This window comes from Sminthopsis crassicaudata, chromosome 6 (assembly GCF_048593235.1).
Source record: "Sminthopsis crassicaudata isolate SCR6 chromosome 6, ASM4859323v1, whole genome shotgun sequence".
Lineage (NCBI taxonomy): Eukaryota > Metazoa > Chordata > Mammalia > Dasyuromorphia > Dasyuridae > Sminthopsis > Sminthopsis crassicaudata.
The window spans coordinates 51,050,762-51,066,953 of record NC_133622.1 but is presented as its reverse complement, the minus strand read 5'-3'; the positions used below and the strand labels follow the sequence as shown (position 1 = coordinate 51,066,953).

Below are 16,192 nucleotides of genomic sequence, written 5' to 3'. Positions count from 1 at the left end.
AATTTGATTTCTTCATTTCCTACTCTAATTCCTTGGATCTCTTTCTCGGCTCTTATTGCCAAGGCTAGAGTTTCTAGTACTATATTGAATAGTAATGGTGATAGTGGGCAACCTTGTTTCACTCCTGATCTTACAGGGAAAGGTTCTAGTTTATCACCATTACATATGATGTTTACTGAAGGTTTTAAATATATGCTCCTTATTATTTTAAGGAATAGTCCATTTATTCCTATACTCTCAAGCGTTTTTAGTAGGAATGGATGTTGGATTTTATCAAATGCCTTTTCTGCATCTATTGAGATGATCATATGGTTTTTATTAATTTGATTATTAATATGGTCAATTATACTAATAGTTTTCCTAATATTAAACCATCCCTGCATTCCTGGTATAAATCCCACTTGGTCATAGTGTATTATCCTGGGGATGATTTTCTGAAGTCTATTTGCTAATATCTTATTTAAGATTTTAGCATGGGGGGGCGGAGCCAAGATGGCAGAGAGGAAACACACGACTCAGTGAACGTCCTCACTCCCTCACAACCAATTAGATAAATTAAGTCTCAAAATTAGCTCAGGACTGATAGATACCACAAGGACTGGAAGCACGACTTACCAGCTGAAGAGAATCTGGAGTTTCAACAGGAAAGGTCAGTTCTCAGGGGAGGAATAAGAAAGACCAGCACAGACGGTGGGGTAGGGGCACGCTGCGCCCACTGCGCTGGGAGGGGCTCTGGGATCAGAGAAGCCACTGAGGTAAAGGAATCTGGCACAGACTGTTAGCTCTTCTCTGCTAATTATTTAGCAGTTCAGAAGAGAAAGCCAAAATATTTTAAAACTCAGATTAGATTCCCCCCCCCACCCTGGGGGTGACTCAGCAGAGAATCGGCACCAGGGGGTGTGGCCTCAGCTCCCTCCTGAGAATAGTTAAGAGACTGACAAGTGGGTGGATACGGCCCAAGGCAACACACACTGCCTAGCTTAGCTGGAGGGAGTGGAACTCAGCTCCAGGAAGTCCCAGAGAAGCGGAACCTTTGAACTAGGGACCGCGGTTTCTGGCAGACACTTCCAGTTTGAGCACAGGGGCTTCTCACGTCACCTGCTGCAAACATCCACTCCCCACCCGGACACATAGGCTGAGCTTCTTGCTGTCTTCACTATTCTACGCCCTCGAAGCACAGCAGTGCTAATCACCTCTGAGGCACTTCCAGGGAGGGGGTGGGGAACTCTCTCCCAGGGCTCTCTCTTAGCGCGGGCGCGGGGGCCGCTGCATCCATCCGGTCTGGGAGGAAGCTGGTAAAGAAGTAAATAATTTCCTACCCCAGGGACAGACCCCAAAACATTTTTTAAGTATGAGCAAAAAAGCTAGAAAAACTATAGATTCCTTCTATACAGAGAAAGAGCAGGTGTCCAACCCCGAGGAAGTTAACAGCAAAGATTCAGAAGATAACAACCTAAAGGGGAACGATTCCTGCCCCCCATCACATAACTCTCTCCTAGAAGAAGCTCTTAAGAAATTGAGGGAGATCGAAGAAAAATGGGGAAAGGAAAGAGAAGTTATGATAGAGAATAACAATGTCCTGAAATTGGAGTTGGAAAAAATAAAGAATTCACAGGAGATGCAGGGAAACAAAATTAGTGAATTAGAAAAGGTTAAAAAAACACAGGAAAGTAGGATTTCTGAATTGGAAAAGATAAAAAAGTCTCAAGAAAATAGAATTTCTGAATTGGAAAAAGAAAATAATTCTCAAAAAAAAAAAAATTAGGGAAATGGAAAAAAATTCAATAGAGCAAAATAACTCATTTAAAAACGAAATTGGGCATTTACAAAAAGAACTAAAAACTGTGAAAGAAGAAAATAACTCCTTAAAAGTCAGGATGGAACAAATAGAAATGAATGATTCACAGAGAACCCAAGAATCAGTCAAACAAAACAAAAAAAATGAGAAGCTGGAGAACAACGTCAAATACTTACTGGGAAAATCTATAGACCTGGAAAATAGATCTAGGAGAGATAATCTGCGGATTATTGGACTTCCCGAAAACTATGACCAAAAAAAGAGCCTAGATTCTATTTTACAGGAAATTATCAAAGAGAACTGTCCAGAGATAATAGAAACAGAAGGGAAAGTAGATGTGGAAAGAATTCATCGAACTCCTTCTGAAATAGACCCTAAAAAAAGAACACCACGGAATATTGTGGCTAAGCTGCAGAATTACCACACAAAGGAGAAAATCCTGCAAGCAGCTAGAAAAAAACAATTTAAATACCAAGGTGCCACAATAAGGGTCACCCAAGATCTGGCTGCCTCCACATTAAAAGATAGAAGGGCCTGGAACCTGATATTCCGAAAGGCAAAAGATCAAGGACTGCAACCGAGAATGAACTACCCAGCTAAGTTTAGCATCTTTTTCCATGGAAGAAGATGGTCATTCAATGAAACAGAGGAATTCTATATGTTTCTAAGAAAAAAACCAGACTTAAACAAAAAATTTGATCTACATCCACAAGACTGAAGAGAAACAGAAAAAGGTACACAGAAACCTTGAGAACTGTAACTCTGTTGTGGGTATATAAAAAATACTCAAGGATAATTTGATTTTACTGATATAAAAGAAAAAAAGGGGGGTGTAGTAAAGGGAAGGAGGTCAGTTCAGAAAAAGGGGAAGGAGTGATAAAAAGAGGGAAACTACATCCCAGGAAGAGACATAGAAAATACACCATATCTGAGGGAACTTAGTGAGGGGGAGAATCATTGTGTGAATCTTACTCTCATCAGAAGAGGCTCAAAGAGTAAATAATTAACATATTTGTTTTTCAGAGAATTTTCTCTCACCTCATTAAAAAGGGGGAGAGGAAAAGGGAAAAGGAAAAGGAGAATAAGTGAAGGGACTTGGAGGGAGGGGGGAGGGATCCAAAAAAAAAAAGAGGGAGGGTTGTGCGGCACAAGGGGGGGTCTGTAAATTAAATATCGGGGAGGGGGATCAGGGGGGTCAAGGGAAAAAAGCATAAGCTGGGGATAATACGATGGCAGGAAATACAGAATTAGTAATTTTAACTGTAAATGTAAATGGGATGAACGATCCCATCAAACGGAGACGGATAGTAGATTGGATCAAAAAGCAGAACCCTACAATATGTTGCCTACAGGAAACACACTTAAAGCAGGGAGATACATACAGAGTAAAGGTAAAAGGTTGGAACAGAGCCTATTATGCTTCAGGTAAAGCCAAAAAAGCAGGGGTAGCTATCCTTATCTCAGATCAAGCAAAAGCAGAAGTAGATCTTGTTAAAAAAGATAAGGAAGGAAACTATATCCTGCTGAAAGGTAGCATAAATAATGAAGCCATATCAATACTAAACATATATGCACCAAGTGGTATAGCATCTAACTTTCTAAAGGAAAAGTTAGGAGAACTGCAAGAAGAAATAGACAGTAAAACTATAATAGTGGGAGATCTCAACCTTGCACTCTCAGATTTAGACAAATCAAACCACAAAACAAACAAGAAAGAAATTAAAAAAGTAAATAGAACATTAGAAAAACTAGGTATGATAGACCTTTGGAGAAAACTGAATGGCAATAGGAAGGAATATACTTTCTTCTCAGCAGTTCATGGATCCTATACAAAAATTGACCATATACTAGGACATAAAGATCTCAAAATTAAATGTAGGAAGGCAGAAATAATAAATGCCTTCTTCTCAGATCACAATGCAATAAAAGCTACATTCAGTAAAAAGTTAGGGGTAAATAGACCAAAAAGTAATTGGAAACTGAATAATCTCATCTTAAAGAATGACTGGGTGAAAGAGCAAATTATAGAAACAATTAACAATTTCACCCAAGATAATGATAATGATGAGACATCATATCAAAATCTTTGGGATGCAGCTAAAGCGGTAATAAGGGGAAATTTTATATCTTTAGAGGCTTATTTGAAGAAAATTGAGAAAGAGAAGATTAACGAATTGGGCTTACAACTTAAAAGGCTAGAAAAAGACCAAATTATAAACCCCCAACCAAAAATTAAACTCGAAATACAAAAATTAAAAGGAGAAATCAATAAAATTGAAAGTAAAAAAACTATTGAATTAATAAATAAAACCAAGAGTTGGTTTTATGAAAAAGCCAATAAAATAGATAAACCTTTGGTAAATTTGATCAAAAAAAAGAAAGAGGAAAATCAAATTGATAGTCTTACAAATGAAAAGGGGGATCTTTCCACCAATGAAGAGGAAATTAGAGAAATAATAAGGAGTTACTTTGCCCAACTTTATGCCAATAAATTTGATAACTTAAGTGAAATGGATGACTTCCTCCAAAAATATAGGCTCCCTAGATTAACAGAGGAGGAGATAAATTGCTTAAATAGTCCCATTTCAGAAAAAGAAATAGAACAAGCTATTAATCAACTCCCCAGGAAAAAATCCCCAGGGCCAGATGGATTCACATTTAAAGAACAATTAGCCCCAATGTTATATAAATTATTTGAAAAAATAGGGGATGAAGGAGTCCTACCAAATTCCTTTTATGACACAGACATGGTACTGATACCTAAACCTGGTAGATCGAAAACTGAGAAAGAAAATTATAGACCAATCTCCTTAATGAATATTGATGCTAAAATCTTAAATAAGATATTAGCAAAAAGACTTCAGAAAATCATCTCCAAGATAATACACTATGATCAAGTAGGATTTATTCCAGGAATGCAGGGCTGGTTTAATATTAGGAAAACTATTAATATAATTGACCATATTAATAATCAAATTAATAAGAACCATATGATCATCTCAATAGATGCAGAAAAAGCATTTGACAAAATCCAACATCCATTCCTACTAAAAACTCTTGAGAGTATAGGAATAAATGGATTATTCCTTAGAATAATCAGGAGTATATATTTAAGACCGTCAGTAAGCATAATATGCAATAGAAATAAACTGCAACCTTTCCCAGTAAGATCAGGAGTGAAACAAGGTTGCCCACTATCACCATTACTATTCAATATAGTACTAGAAACGCTAGCCTCGGCAATAAGAGCCGAGAAAGAGATTCAAGGAATTAGAGTAGGAAATGAGGAAATTAAACTATCACTTTTTGCAGATGACATGATGGTATACTTAGAGAACCCCAAAGACTCTGCTAAAAAGCTACTAGAAATAATTCAAAATTTCAACAAAGTGGCAGGATACAAAATAAATCCACATAAATCCTCGGCATTATTATATATCACTAACAAAATGCAACAGCAAGAGATACAAAGAGAAATTCCATTCCAAACAAATGTTGAGAGTATAAAATATTTGGGAATCCATCTACCAAAGAAAAGTCAGGAATTATATGAGAAAAATTACAAAACACTTGCCACAAAAATAAAATCAGATTTAAATAATTGGAAAGACATTCAGTGCTCTTGGATAGGCCGAGCGAATATAATAAAGATGACAATACTCCCCAAACTAATCTATTTATTTAGTGCTATACCAATCAGACTCCCAAGAAACTATTTTAATGACCTAGAAAAAATAACAACAAAATTCATATGGAAGAATAAAAGGTCAAGAATTGCAAGGGAACTAATGAAAAAAAACTCAGAGGAAGGTGGTCTAAGTGTACCTGATCTAAAGCTATATTATATAGCAGCAGTCACCAAAACCATTTGGTATTGGCTAAGAAATAGACCGGTAGATCAGTGGAACAGATTAGATACAAAGAACAAAAAAGGGTACATCTATAGCAATCTAATCTTTGACAAACCCAAAGATTCCAACATTAGGGATAAAAATTCATTATTCGGAAAAAACTGTTGGGAAAACTGGAAATTAGTATGGCAGAAATTAGATATGGATCCACACTTAACACCATATACCAAGATAAGATCAAAATGGGTCCATGATTTAGGCATAAAGAGGGAGATAATAAATAGATTAGAGGAACAGAGGATAATCTACCTCTCAGACTTGTGGAGGAGGAAGGAATTTATGACCAGAGGAGAACTAGAGATCATTATTGATCACAAAATAGAGGATTTTGATTACATCAAACTAAAAAGTTTCTGTACAAATAATACTAATGCAAACAAGATTAGAAGGGAAGTAACAAATTGGGAAAATATTTTTAAAAACAAAGGTTCTGACAAAGGTCTCATTTCCAAAATATATAGAGAACTGACCATAATTTATAAGAAACCGAACCATTCTCCAATTGATAAATGGTCAAAGGATATGAACAGACAATTCTCAGAGGAAGAAATTGAAACTATATCCACTCACATGAAAGAGTGTTCCAAATCACTACTGATCAGAGAAATGCAAATTAAGACCACTCTGAGATACCACTACACACCTGTCAGATTGGCTAAGATGACAGGAACAAATAATGACAAATGTTGGAGGGGATGTGGGGAAATTGGGACACTGATACATTGCTGGTGGAGTTGTGAAAGAATCCAGCCATTCTGGAGAGCAATCTGGAATTATGCCCAAAAAGTTATCAAACTGTGCATACCCTTTGACCCAACAGCGCTACTACTGGGATTATATCCCAAAGAAATACTAAAGAGCGGAAAGAGACATATATGTGCCAAAATGTTTGTAGCAGCTCTTTTTGTTGTAGCTAGAAACTGGAAGATGAATGGATGTCCATCAGTTGGAGAATGGTTGGGTAAATTGTGGTATATGAAGGTTATGGAATATTATTGCTCGGTAAGAAATGACCAGCAGGAGGAATACAGAGAGGCCTGGAGAGACTTAGGTCAACTGATGCTGAGTGAAATGAGCAGAACCAGAAGATCACTGTATACTTCAACAACAATACTGTATGAGGATGTATTCTGATGGAAGTGGAAATCTTCAACATAAAGAAGATCCAACTCGCTTCCAGTTGATCAATGATGGACAGAAATAACTATACCCAGAGAAGGAACACTGGGAAGCGAATGTAAATTGTTAGCACTAATATCTGTCTGCCCAGGTTGCATGTACCTTCGGATTCTAATGTTTATTGTGCAACAAGAAAATGATATTCACACACATGTATTGTACCTAGACTATATTGTAACACATGTAAAATGTATGGTATTGCCTGTCGTCGGGGGGAGGGAATAGAGGGAGGGGGGGCAATTTGGAAAAATGAATACAAGGGATAATATTATAAAATATATATATAATAAAAAAAAAAAAAAAAAAAAGAAAAGAAAAAAAAAAAAAGAAAAGAAGATTTTAGCATCAATATTCATTAAGGAAATTGGTCTATAGTTTTCTTTCTCAATTTTCGATCTACCTGGTTTAGGTATCAGTACCATGTCTGTGTCATAGAAGGAATTTGGTAGGACTCCTTCAATCCCTATTTTTTCAAATAGTTTACATAGCATTGGAGTTAGTTGTTCTTTAAATGTTTGGTAGAATTCACCTGTAAATCCATCTGGTCCTGGGGACTTTTTCTTAGGAAGTTGGTTAATAGCTTGGTCTATTTCTTTTTCTGAGATGGGACTATTTAGACTACTTACTTCTTCTTCTGTTAATCTGGGCAAGCTATATTTTTGAAGGTATTCTTCCATTTCATTTAAGTTATCGAATTTATCGGCATAAAGTTGAGCAAAGTAGCTCCTAACTATTGTTCTAATTTCCTCTTCATTAGTGGTGAGTTCACCCTTTTCATTTTCAAGACTATCAATTTGCTTTTTCTCTTTCCTTTTTTTAATCAGGTTTACTAAGGGTTTGTCTATTTTGTTGGTTTTTTCATAAAACCAACTCTTAGTTTTATTAATTAATTAAATAGTTTTTTTACTTTCAATTTTATTAATCTCACCTTTTATTTTTTGAATTTCAAGTTTTGTGTTTGTCTGGGGGTTTTTAATTTGTTCCTTTTCTAGCAATTTTAGTTGTAAACCCAATTCGTTGGCCCTCTCTTTCTCTATTTTATGCAGGTAGGCCTGTAGAGATATAAAACTTCCCCTAATTACTGCTTTGGCTGTATCCCACACATTTTGGTATGATGTCTCATTATTGTCATTTTCTTGGGTGAAGTTATTAATTATGTCTATGATTTGTTGTTTTACCCAATCATTCTTTAGTATAAGATTATTTAGTTTCCAATTATTTTTTGGTCTATTTTCCCCTGGCTTTTTATTAAATGTTATTTTGATTGCATTATGGTCTGAAAAGGATGCATTTACTATTTCTGCCTTACTGCATTTGATTTTGAGGTTTTTATGCCCTAGTATATGATCAATTTTTGTACAGGTTCCATGAACTGCTGAGAAAAAAGTATATTCCTTTCTGTCTCCATTTAGCTTTCGCCAAAGATCTATCATATCAAACTTTTCTAGTATTCTATTTACCTCTTTGACTTCTTTCTTATTTATTTTGTGGTTTGATTTATCTAATTCTGAGAGTGCAAGGTTGAGATCTCCCGCTATTATAGTTTTGCTATCTATTTCCTCTTGCAGCTCTCTTAATTTCTCTTTTAAGAATTTAGATGCTGCACCACTTGGTGCATACATGTTTAATATTGATACTGCTTCACTATTGATGCTTCCCTTTAGCAGGATATAATGCCCTTCCTTATCTCTTTTAATTAGATCAATTTTTGTTTTTGCTTGATCTGAGATGAGGATGGCTACTCCTGCTTTTTTGGTTTTGCCTGAAGCATAATAGATTCTGCTCCACCCTTTTACTTTTAGTTTGAATGTTTCATCCTGTTTCAGGTGTGTTTCCTGTAAACAACATATAGTAGGATTCTGACTTTCAATCCAGTCTGCTAACTGCTTCCTCTTTATGAAGCAGTTTGCCCCATTCACATTTATGGTTAGAAGGACTAATTCTATATTGCTTGCCATCCTATTAACCCCTGCTTATGCTTTTCCCCTTTCCTTCCCTTTTACCCTCCTATCCAGTATTAAACTGGTAAACACCACTTGCTTTTCACAGCCCTCCCTTTTTAGGATCCCTCCCCCACCTTAAAGATCCTCCCCTTATTTTACCCCTTTTCCTCGAAATTACTGTATTCCCTTCCCCCTAGCTTACTCCTTCCCTTTCACTTTTCAATGAAGTGGAAGAAGTTTCACCATAAATCGAATATGTCTATTGATACACGCTATGTTCATCTCCCTCCTTTCTTTCTCTCAGATATAATAGGTTACCTTTGCCTCTTCATGAGATGTAGTACCACCACTTTATACTTTTTTTATGATATAATCTCCTTTCCACCTCTATTTTCTAAGACAAATTGTACATATGTTCTTTACATATTTTTTTGACAGAAGTATAGTTCTCAAGATTTCTTTTTACCTTTTTTAGAAGTCTCTTGAGTTCTGTATTTGAAGATCAAACCTCTTATGTAGGTCTGGTTTTTTCATCAAAAATAGATGGAATTCATTTATTTCGTTAAATGTCCATCTTCTTCCCTGGAAAACGATGCTCATTCTTGCTGGGTAAGTTATTCTTGGCTGCATACCAAGTTCCTTAGCCTTTTGGAATATCATGTTCCAGGCCCTGCGTTCTTTTAATGTGGATGCTGCTAGATCCTGTGTTATCCTTATTGTGGATCCTCCATATCTGAATTGTTTTTTTCTAGCAGCTTCCAATATCTTTTCCTTTGTCTGATGGTTCTTGAACTTGGCCACTATATTTCTTGGCGTTTTGATTTTAGGGTCCCTTTCAGTAGGTGATCGATGAATTTTCTCAATGTCTATTTTACCCTCTGTTTCCAAAACGTCTGGGCAGTTCTCTTTGATAATTTCCTCGAAAATGGTGTCCAAGCTCTTTTTTTCCTCCCATTTTTCAGGGAGTCCGATTATTCTCAAATTGTCTCTCCTGGATCTGTTTTCCAGGTCTGTTGTCTTTCTGGTAAGGTACTTGACAGTCTTTTCAATTGTTTCATTTCTCTGGTTTTGCTTGACTCCCTCTTGGTTTCTCCTTGAGTCATTCATTTCTACTTGTTCCAGTCTAATTTTCAATGATGTATTTTCTTCACTCACTTTTTTTATATCTCTTTGTAATTGTCCAATTGAGTTTTTATCTTCTATGGAATTTTTTTCCATTGTATCCATTTTATTTTTTAGAGAGCTGATTTCTTTTTCCAGCTCTCTAATCCTGTTTTCCTTGGAGTTGTTTACCTTTTCCAGCTCACTAATCCTGTTTTCCTTGGAGTTGTTTACCTTTTCCAGCTCACTAATCTTGTTTCTCAATGATTTGATTTCTTTATCCATTCTGTCTTTGAATGCATGGGATGACTTCTCCAGGCTCTCTTGCCAAGCTTCCCTTTCTTTTTCCCATCTCTCTTCCAGCTCTCTTGTGAGAGCCCTTTTGATTTCCTCTATGAGGTTCTTTTGTATTGAGGAGCAGCTTATATCCCTCCCAAGGGATACATCTGGGGACATTCTGTTCCTAGTCTCCTCAGCATTTGAAGTCTGCTCCCTCTCCACACAGAAGCTGTCAATGGTTAGAGCCCTTTTGAATTTTTTGTTCATTTTGTCAGAGTAGGAATCAAAGAAAACAAACTGACAAGAGAAACAATTGGTCTGTTTTGCGGGGGATAAGGCTGGATGTTATTAATGGGCTTCCTCTACAGACTGGGGCTAGGGCAGCAGAGAGCCACTAACAGAACAGCAATGAGAACGCACTGAGTCAGTCCAGGTGGGGGTTGGGGGTGGCCGGGCTCTGAGAGACGCTGGCTTTCTGGGGTTTTAATCTTCACCTCCGGTGTTTACACCCTCTCTGCTGCTCCTGGCTTGCTGCCAAGACGGAGCATCCACACTGGGGCAAAAGCCCTTTCGCAGAAACGGCAGAGATCACACCCCTCCCCCTCTGGTCTGAGCTGTGTGAGCTGCCTGTCTTGCTCTGGCTGTCTGCCCTCAGTCTGCGCCCAGTCTGATTGACCCTCCCCCGAACAAACACAGACCTTTTCTGGCGACTTTCAAGGATGTCTTCTCTTGGTGATAATTTGTGGATTTCTTTCTGGGTCAAGCATCAAGTCAGAGGCTTGTCATGAAGTAAGTTCTGAGAGAAAACGAGGAGCTCAAGCAGCTGTCTGCCTCCACGCCGCCATCTTGGTCGGAAGTCTCGTCATTCAGTCATTTTTGTTTCTGTACAACTATTACAGCATTTGCAATTTTATTGGCAAAGATACTGAAGTGGTTTGCCATTTCCTTCTTCATCTTATTTTATACATGAGGAAACTGAAACAAAGATTTAAATAACTTACCTAAGATCACACAGATAGTAAATGTCTGAGGCCAGATTTGAAGTCATGAAGAAACTCACAAGTGTTCCTGACTCTAGGCCCAGTGCTGTATTTACTGAGCAATGTAGCTCTTACATTTGAACTCAGAAAAAATGAGTCTTCCTAACCCCAGGCCTTCTCCTTTATCTATTTATTGTACTGTATTAAAACAGTAAATCTATATTTCCCTTGAAAAGTATTTTTCTCATTGAATAACAATGTGTGTGTATATATGTGTGGCTGTGTGTATTTAGTAGGGGGAATATTATGGTATACTTATGTAAAAGACAGGAATAATGCAAATTTCAAGATACCAGCTAGACTTGTAAGCAGTCCATCATTCTTAATCCCAAAATTTTGAGTTATGGATCTCTTTCAACCATTACACAGGCTTCTAAAAATTTCTCATTGGGTTATGTGCTTGACCTCTTCCTTTTGCAGAACACTTCTAATTTGTGGGTAGCAAGATGGTGCAAATAGATATTATAATAAATACCAAAATCAAAAATTAAAAATGTTTTCTAAGTTTGAAATACTAATACAAACATAACCCCCTAAAAATTAATAAAGACAAAGGGAGGAAAACCCTATACTTGGGTTCAAAATTTTAATCATACGAATATAGAAAAGAAAAACATACTCAACAGTTCATATTAAGTAGTCGTGAGAATTTTACTATACTTAAATTTCAACATGAATAAATAATATGAGATGATTGAAAAATTAGAGTGCATTTTAGATTCCAAATAGAAATGTATTTTTTTAATATCTCTGAATTTCAATCTCCTATTCTGTAAAATGAGAGACATTATACAAGATTACCTCTCTTTTTCCTCCCAACTCTTCTGGTTCATAATTCTATTGTTGGTGTGTCCTTTAAGAAGATTGGATACATTAATGAAAATATAATATCTAGAGCAAAAGAGGTGTCCCATTATATCATCTCCTGTTTAGGATTGAAAAGATGAGTTTTATTCAGTTTTAGATAACACCTTTTGAAGATAACCCATTTAATTTTTGAAAGTATTTAGCCAAGTTCCAAGTGACTAGTTAGGAGGAATATTTTGTAGGAAACTGATACTTCAGTTACAAATTTTAGCATATCAACAGTATATCAACTTTAAACATTGATTCTGATTCTAATCAGCAATGTAATTTTTCAACATACTTCATCAATATACCTCAAACAATTGGATGATTTCTGTAGATCATTGGAGTTTGTGTATAATATATAATCTTAAAATGGTCTGACTTCAACAGATTTTCACCTCCTCAAATTATGTTTATTTGTCAGCATTTCATGTATCCAACTATCCCTAAATAACAGTGTTGTAGGGGATTCAGTACACCATTTGATCTAATGGGAAGATGAGAAAATATCTTTCTACAATATATATTATAAGAGTCCATTTAGATTTTTATTTAAGACAATAAGTGGGGGCTCCTTCCTTTTATCCATGTTCCTTCTTCTGCCCTAAAAGCCAAGACCAGATAATTGAATAACATCTTTTATATGAGTCTCTCCCACATGCTCATTCAGTGCTATTCAATATTCTTAGTTACTTTGTTTTATTGTTGTTCCATCATTTCAGTCATTTCTGACTCTTTGTGATCCTATTTTGAGACCAGATTTAAACTTAGAAAAATAAGTCTTCCTAACTCCAGACTTGGCGTTCTATCAACTGTACCAACCAGCTCCTAGTTCCTTTATGTGATCCTTTATGTGTGATTCACATTTTCTCTTCTATTCTTTAGAATCAATTGGAGAATTTGATCAACCACAAATTATTATAGTAACAGATCATATTTCAGGTTCCCATGTTTTCTTTCTCTTCTATTTAGATAGTTTAAATTCTACATTATTAATAATGATTATTTAGATTTAGTACCTTGCTATGGTAGTAACAGGTGACAAAGTCAGTAGAGTACTAGATCTGGATTCTACAAACCTGGAGTTCAAATTTGACGAGACCACCTCCATGATCATTAAAGTTATGTTTGATTTCATTTTCTCTATTGTCAAATGAGAATAATAATAGTACCTATTTTCAGTGTCGTTTGTAAGGAACAGGTAACACAATATTGGGGGAAAACAATCAGCACAATTCCTTGTATATAGTAGGCACTATATAAATGTTTGTTCCCCTCCCTAATTTTGTTAGATAATCAATTTATTTTAGTAGTTGATTGTAGACTGGAACCTCTTATATAAATTTTGTAACAATATCTTTTATTCGCTATATTTTACTTTAGTTTATTCTCTATTCTAAGACAGTGCAGATATAAATAGGAGGTAAGTTCATGGTTTATCATAACCTTATGTTGTCAGAGGTCAAAATAAAAGAAAAAATATATAGTATAGCAAAAAAAAAAAAAATTCAGAAATGGATACCGGATGACACCCAGTCATGGGGAGGAAAGGGTCAGTTGAAACAAGGAAAGGAAAGGTTTTTATTAATTTTAAAAAGTAGACACCCACCAGACTCTTGTGAGTCCCTTTAACCCTGTAATGTAAGTGGTACCTTGAGGGTAGATTGCCAAGTTTAGTCTGCAGTCTCAAATGGAACAGGACTCTTTCAGAGACACATTTCCCATATTTCTTCATAATTGTCCAGTTCCTCTTTCCTCCTTTTTGCTCTTTTTAAAATTCCTTCTATTTATCTCTTTGCTCATCAGAATCATTAAAGATTTTCCAAGTCTTGGACTCCAATATCCAAATTATTTAGCTAGGTCTTGAACTCTAACTTATTTCATGGGGTGTCTAGTTCAAACACTGATTAGTCTTACATTGGATGAATTTAAGGACCTTCATCATTTCTATTTACTAACAGTATATGAACTACAAATTATTACAGTACAAAATTACATGATAAGGAAGTATGGGAAAATTAATGGTAAAAATAGTGATGCTAGGTAGCACAGTGTTGAGTTTAAAGTGAGGAAAACTCATCTTCCTGAGTTCAAATCTGGCCTTAGAAACTTATTACCTGTGTGAATCTGAGCACTATTACTAGACTTTGTTCTCAATTTACTCATCTGTAAAAAGGGCTGGAGAAGAAAGTGACAAACCACTTTATTGTCTTTGCCAAGCAAACCCCAAATGGACTCATAAAGAGTTCAACACAACTGAACAAATGCAAAAATAATGATAATAACAAAATCTCAGGGGGAAAAGGAGGATAGATTTTTAGAAAGTTCAGAAGGTACACTGATGCTTTCAATCAGAATATTTTTAAAATTTCTGATGGCTTTTTTCCTCACACATGTAATTTCATATGGCTCTGGCATAGTGAGTTGATCATTCCAATGTCAATCTTATAATACTCCTATTTAAGCCATATTAGTCATTAAAAAATAATTTTGAAATGGAGATACTACAAAATCCAAAGATCCCTAAAAATCTAGGTACATAAAAGCTATCTTAATAGTCATAGGTAGAAGAATTTGATAGTTACTACTTTATGTTAATAATTTAAATGTGTGGGTTGCCACCTATTCATGTTACTGCCTAAGAGGCTTATTAATGTGAAGAAGGAGAAATGATGAGATTCCTACTACAGGAATATAATATTGTGTGTGTGTGTGTGTGTGTTTAAATTTTATAGTCTGCTCTCTTTTATGCTGCTTCTCAAAGGTGCTTGGTTATTTAGGGCTGCTATTTTAGAAATCAGGCTTTATGCAAATCATATTCAATAAACTATAAAAAGTGAAGTCATAGGATCAAAGTTGGAAGGGACATTAGGAATATTCAACCCTTTCATTTTTTAGAAATTAAAAAAAATACTCTCCCAGAATAATGAAATTTCTTTCCCAGGTCACTTTTCTGAGATGCAATTTGAAATGAAACTCATCGGACCTGTTATCCTAGGCCATACAACCTTTACCTCTAAAGATGGATAACATTATATGGGAATTTAGTATTTAAAAAAATAAATGATACAAATAAATAATATTTTTATTTGCCAAAGTTCTTTTTTTCTTCTTCTCATTCCTAGTTCAGATTTGTTCACTTTTTTAAACCTTGATTTGTATGCAAATATATTCCTCTTATGACTTACTTGAATGGTGTATGTGATATTTCAGAATATATTTCATTTAGCTAAACTGACTTAAAGTGATGAAATAAATGGCAACATTAGAAACACAGATAATTTCCCAAATAATTACCACTGAATTTGCCATGAATAGAATTATTTTTTTCAAAATACAAGAACAATTCAAAGTTATATTTCTTTCTGGAGACTATTCTAACTTCTGACTCCATTTGGACTTTCTATTAAGTGTACAGAAACAATACTGGGTGAGGTATTAACAATGTTCCCAACTTGACATAATTGGGACTATACCTATCAGGGAAATACTAGTCTTACCATTGTGGCTTATGTGGTCAATGTTAAGGAAAACATCCTATTGATTTTCCCTCTTCTTTGGTATTGTTTAGGCATTGTGTTGACATTGCTAAAGGGTTCTCTTTTTCAAATTTGAAAATGTAATTACTTTTTCCCCCTGAGGTTACATCAAGAATTCCCTTGTTTTGTACTATTGTCCACAAAAGCTCCCTGATCTAAAAACCAAAATGAAACAAACAACAAAAACAATAAAGATTAAACTATATCATATAATCACAGCAAAACTTTTCTAAATAAATCCTTTGAGTACACAGACCCCTTCAGCTCCAGAAACACAACTTGCAGGCTTTGCAGCCCCTTTCTCTAACTGAATGTCTCTTCCTTGACCCTATTTTTAAGAACATCTAAAGTAAGCAGTTCTTTTTTCACTAGGTTGGTTCCATGGTATCATTTATCCTCCTCCCATCTTGTCAGCTTCTTTTAACATTTTATATTTTCTCATTAGAATGAAAGTTCCTTGAGAGCTAATAGCTTGTATTTTTATTTCCAGTACTTGACACATAAGCTGAGTTATTATTAAAAGTTTGTTGATTAAATTACTAGCATCTTAGCA

The 16,192-nt window shown here is 35.4% G+C and overlaps 1 protein-coding gene across 12 annotated transcripts in view; it reads left to right on the top strand.

Moving 5' to 3' along the window:
* EPHA5 (EPH receptor A5) overlaps window positions 1-16,192 on the top strand; it is a 471,809-nt gene that overhangs the window by 76,537 nt on the left and 379,080 nt on the right. The window lies entirely within an intron of this gene.